Below are 6000 nucleotides of genomic sequence, written 5' to 3'. Positions count from 1 at the left end.
TTCGTATTTTGGGATGATCTTTGGAGACTTTTTTTTTTTTTTTTTTTTTTAAATAAAACATTTTTAATTAGCCTAAAAGTTTTGTGTAGTATATACAAAACTTATTTATTTTCATCATTTTATTAACAAAGACCATTAATCAGAGCAAGTAACAAAGCTGTCAATTTAATTACAAATGCAAATCGAGTCATCCAGGTATATAAAGGTGTTATATTTATTGTATTCATACCAAATAATTAATGGCTGGCGGCTATGCTCAGAATTACTCGACAGAGCAGAAACTTTATTTCGTTGAGTGCATATTATATATATATATATATATATATATATATATATATATATATATATATATATATATATATATATATAATCAAAACGGTAGAAGATGGTAGAAAACACGCCACAGCGGTTTTGCAACGCTCAAATGTCTGCAGTGAAATTGCAACCAGATTTAAAGGGTACATATGAACCTTTGTATTTTATTGTGTTACATGTTCCCATGTGTTACTAAAACTGTTTACTTAAGGTGTGTGTTGTTTTCATTTTTTTGACCACTTTTTTAAACTTTTAAATTGCATTCCCTGCCTCAAAATGGCTTCCCATGTTCCCACATGGACCTCTCAGAACTACATGTCCCATCATCCTCCTGCTCACTGATAAATCCATCTCAGTTACATATGTGAGCAGGAGGATGATGGGAAGTTCTGAGAGGTTTACATTAAGCGGTTATAACTGCAGGATCTGGGGTTTAGATTATCAGAACTGGGCAGTTGCGGGCAATTGGTCTGCATTGAGGTCAATAATAATGATAAAATAATGGATAAACACTGACATGTATCAGTGGTAGAGTTGGCTAACAACAGACTAACTGATCTTCAGTTGTGAATCATTTGCTTTTTAAGGTTACAAAAAAAATAACGCTATGCTTGAAATTAAGAAAGTACATAACAAGTTACCCTTTTTCCAGATGGGGATTTATTTAAAGTTTTGATGTGGTTGACTTTGTATTTATCCAAATTTGACATGGTAATGAAGACAACATTGACTTTTTCTCGTTGGGACAGGGAATAATTTCAGGCTCCAATTATGTAGCAGTTTGAGCCATTCCAGGTTTTGTTTCTGTGATTTAATGGTAAGTTACCTGTGCACAAGGTGTGTGTCATATTAGTGTTGAATACAGAAAAACCATTCTTATCCCATCCTGGAAAATACGATCCCCTCTATTAACCAATGGACCTCTGTCATTGACACAGGCTGCTACCAACTGCATGTTCCTGATTGAAACTGATCAATGCACATTTTAGTATGGGTCTAAAACTGTAAATTCAGCTCCTAGCAGGCAGAATGGATTTAGTTGAAGATAAAAAAAGACATGTTTTGGGAATTCAGTTTCACTTTTTACATGCTGTCACTTCACATAAAACAAACTGCCCAATTTAACCATGTTCAATAAAAGAAAACAAGAAAACCAAAAAGCAAGGGCTTAATATTATTAATGGAAACAGATTTTTTCACCACCCTCCAAGGCTAACTGATGTTTGTGTGTAGGCTTTTTTGTTGTGTCTTTAAACTGTATTGCAGTGCTTTGTTTTGCAACAATGTTCACTTATTTTCTTTGAAGAGTATATGTGCAGTAATGTACGTGTAATAATGTAATGTTTTAGACACAGTGCTGTACCTGACCATGCTAATGTATAATGCCCCAATGTTAATAAAGCAACTACAATGTAGTAGAGCATTCTCCCTCTGAGATATTATATTTTCACTTATCCGATAGACTCCTGGAACCAACTGAATTGGATATGACAGGATCTACTGTAAATGATTGAACCTGAATTACCTGTAGCAGCCCAGCATGCATACTGTATACTGACCAGGGGCTTTCTTGGTAGGTGTTTTGTACACTGGCACAGTGGATGGTAAGCTCTGGAGAATACATAGAGAACAGCTAACATTCATCACACAGCAAAGACAAAACACCTCTGGATGTGGGGAGTTAGTTAGTACAGGACAGATGGAAAGAAGACTATAGCTGTTTCACCCATTCCAGGATGTACTATGAGCTTGATTAGCCATAGTGTAAAGGCAACAAGCTCAGGTGTGTCTTGTTATTAAACTCCTAGTAAAACCAGAAATGTATCAAACTGCTATCGGGAGTCTTATTTCCGTTCCTGCAGAACAAGATAAGTCCTCCTTTTCTTTAAAATACTTTTAAAATAACGCAAGAATAAAAAAGGTTTGTGTGTGGGGCCTTACAGCTCTGAATTATGTGGTGTATCTGTCCAAAACAAAAACCCTGCACACCGCCAGCAAGCATCTTAACCACAATGCAAAAGAACCAAGTTGTCTGCATCCATGGTTATAAAGCTTAATTAACTTCATCTTAATGAGGTTCAGAGCTCTTAACGTTTCAATATGTCACTACCAGTGTCTTTATTGTATGATGAACAATCAGATTTCTTCCTTGGATATTTTGCCTGTTTTGGCTCACTCCCTGTTGACCCTGTGAAAATGGATGTATGCTAACACATTCCATGATCTTTGACCTCTAACCCTGTCAGCAATTACAGAAAATAAACTTCCAGGCAATGAGACTTGAGATGAGAGAGAAGAGACTTTCGAAACCAGGACATTTTACCCCTTTCAGGTACCAGGGACTGAATACCTGTGCAATACCAGAGACAAACTGGCTTAGCCCTGTGCAATACCAGAGACAAACTGGCTTAGCCCTGTGCAATACCAGAGACAAATTGGCTTAACCCTGTGCAATAACAGAGACAAACTGGCTTAGCCCCAGGAAGATACATTATTTTATAACCCTAATACACATTTGTCTGAAGCTCCCCTCATTTTATATGTGGAAATCTATGACTAAACCAATGCCATCAGTCCGTGTACTGGTCACACTGGTAGATAAAATGAGTTAACGGTACTGAAGTGGTCTCAATAATAATACAAATAGTATTATGTGAAACTTGTAAACTTGTTTTAGGAGTAATATTGGTGCATTTTTTTACTTTTCATTATTCTTTAAACAAATGAGCTATTTAAAAAAAAAATAACTGGAAACAACACGTTTGTGTGCCCACATTTTAATAACTAAATATAATGTAATATTTATATCTATGTCATTACAACACCAATTCATCCTACAAAATGTTAACCCTGAAACAAAATATACATTTATTTACAACAATAATAATCATCTATCAACTAGTGCTGCACAAACCGATTAATCAGATTGAGCTCTCCACTGAAATCAGGGGCTGACAATCAGATGAGGGTCACTGCTGCTGATTGGGCTGATTCACCATTCAGAGTGAAATGAGTGAAGAAACAGCTGCTTGGATTTGTGACGATTGCTGCTTATCTTAGACTCTGTGGAGAACAGCAATCCACCCCAAGCAGCGGTTTCATCATTTGTTTCTCTTGGAATGGTAAATTAGCCCGATCAACACCCATGACCCTCACATGTGAAGCACTTGAGCCGAATAATCAAGTAATCTGTTTTTGCAGCACTGCTGTCAACAGCATTGTAATTGCACTAATTCTACTGATTACATGGCTATTCAATAAACATTGCTACCTGCTGAATGTAAGCATGCTCTGGATCCAGGAATAACAGCGTATTATCGCTGCTGCTTGCCAGGCAGCCCGGACAGCGAGTCGCAATGTGGGAGACCTCGTGGGGTGAGACTGAACAGTGGCAGATTCCTATTTCGGGCGTTTCAAAGGTCATCCACAGACAGAGGGAGAAGACTTGTGTCCAGCGAGGAAGGTGAGGGACCAGGGACGGAAATAAGATTCCTATTGCGTAGCGGTTTCACCCATTCTAGGTTTTACTTTGAGCTTGATTAGCCACAGAGTGCAGGTAACAAGTTGAGGCGTCTCTTATTAAACTCGATGTAAAATTTGAAAGCCATTCAAATACAGGGACAATGATGGGCCAAATGCCAAATCTTCCAATTCCTAATTACACTGAGTTTCTAAGTAGATTGATTTTTGATCTCAAAGTATTTCCCTGAGTTCCGCTGTTTAATGTATGTTCAAACACACATACTTCCCTTGCATTGTTATATAAACAGAATAATACCTGAATGTACAGTGCTGAGTGCTGTGTTTATTTCTCTAGGGAGGATATCAACTGCAGCTAATCCACCCATACTTACAATATGTGCCTCCTAAATTAAACTGCCTCAACTTGGGCTGTTCTTTTCGCCTGGCCGATCTTCCCCTTTTTACACTGTATAATTTCTAACACCCAGCATGATCAAAACCAGTCCCAGTGCATTGCTGCATTGAATAATAAAAGCTGTTGGATGAGGTATCATGCATGACAATCTTAATGTGTGTATCTCCTCTGTTTCTGCCCAGGTGCTGAAGGCATTCCCTTCAAATTCCTGAGGGGGCTGAAGATTGCCAGATGGGACAGTGTTCTTCAGACTCCAGCAGCAGTGGGGGGCTGCTCTGATGAAGCCCAGAAAGCAATCTGCTGTGCATTTGTATGTTTAAACATTTGTGCAAGAAATCTAGTGACACCTGTTGGTTTGAAGTGTGTTAATTCTGACATTAACTGTTAAACATTCAATAGTGCTATGAAATGAACACCTGGAAACCGGCATATTAATCCGCTGGAAGAAAGTGGGCGGCAAAGGAAGCTATGGAAGATGCAAAGGCTGCCCTTCATATCAGTGATATCATAGGGCATGTACAGCATGGAAGAGGAACGGACGAAGCTGGTAGTCAACAAGGTGCAAAACCGAAGATGAGGTTCGTAAAGGCAATTTCCCAGGCCAAGCAGGGAGAATGGAGTAGATGGGAGAGTGTGGAACAATGCAAAATCGGCTGGTGAGATCTATGGACAATGGAACAGAGCAAAATCAGTTTCCTCATCAGGGCAACATAGGATGTTCTCCCATCACCACAGAGCCTTAATCTATGGGTAGGAGGGGATCCGTGGTGTTCTTTGTGTTCATCTCCAGCTACGGGATATAATGTGGGTCTTAGTCAAGGACAGTTTGCTTGGCATCATGACCAGGTGCTGCGATGTTTGGCCTTAGCACTGGAAGATAAGCTTGATCCCGATAAGCAGTTTGTGCAGCATTAACTAATGGAACAGTCAAACCAGCAGCAGCCTGCTCCTTTTCACACTGAACAAGGGGAACATGTCCAGGTCTGTGCATCTCACTGAATTTATCTTTAATGATTTGAGGTTGTGTGACAGAGAGCGAATGAATCCTAGTCAACAGTCTCCCTCCCCACCTGTGAAGGCGCTGTTTAACAGGAGCACTGTGTCTCGTACTAGTTGGTCTGACAGTTCATTCCAGGGTCAGTAGGAAGCCATCCATCCAGGAATGGGGTGGAGTCACAATGCCAGAAGTCATTGCCCTAAAGTGGTATGCGATGTGTCAGTCATGGATTAGAGGAGATATGACTAAACTAGCTATGCAGGGGGCGTGACGATGCAATCTGTTCCTTTTATGTGGTTATGAGAATGACCGAGAAAGGAAACGGACTGTGATAAGTGTATCGTGAATGTTAAGTGTTTTGATGCTGTGCTTGTCATTATAGAGGGCCAACCTCTGGGAGCTGTAGCTAAACCACCAGCAATTAAACCCACACTACTCTTCACCATTGTACTTAAACCTGTAAATCACCACTTTCACTAAGTGCACTCACTCTGGACTTGTGACCGTGTTGCGTTTGTGTGAGTCTTGTTTAGCGTATTATTATTATTATTTCAGGTCTGAACCTCGTGGTTTACCTGAGCGATACATATCATTGTGTATTATTATATTTGTCAGCAAATAAAGAGCTGCTTTTTCACTGTGAACTGTCTTGTGTCTATAATTCCTGAGCACCGCATCACCACTGCACCTGTGCACTACAAACCACTTTGCCACAGGTCCTCAAAGAAACAAAGAATAAAGGCCCTATTTTGAAGTCAGTGCAAAATCCAATTTACTGAGTGGTATAAAACTTTTGTAACCTTACAGCTGA

This window comes from Polyodon spathula, chromosome 7 (genome assembly GCF_017654505.1).
Source record: "Polyodon spathula isolate WHYD16114869_AA chromosome 7, ASM1765450v1, whole genome shotgun sequence".
NCBI lineage: Eukaryota > Metazoa > Chordata > Actinopteri > Acipenseriformes > Polyodontidae > Polyodon > Polyodon spathula.
The sequence above is the reverse complement of the archived record's forward strand: the minus strand, read 5'-3'. Positions refer to the sequence as shown.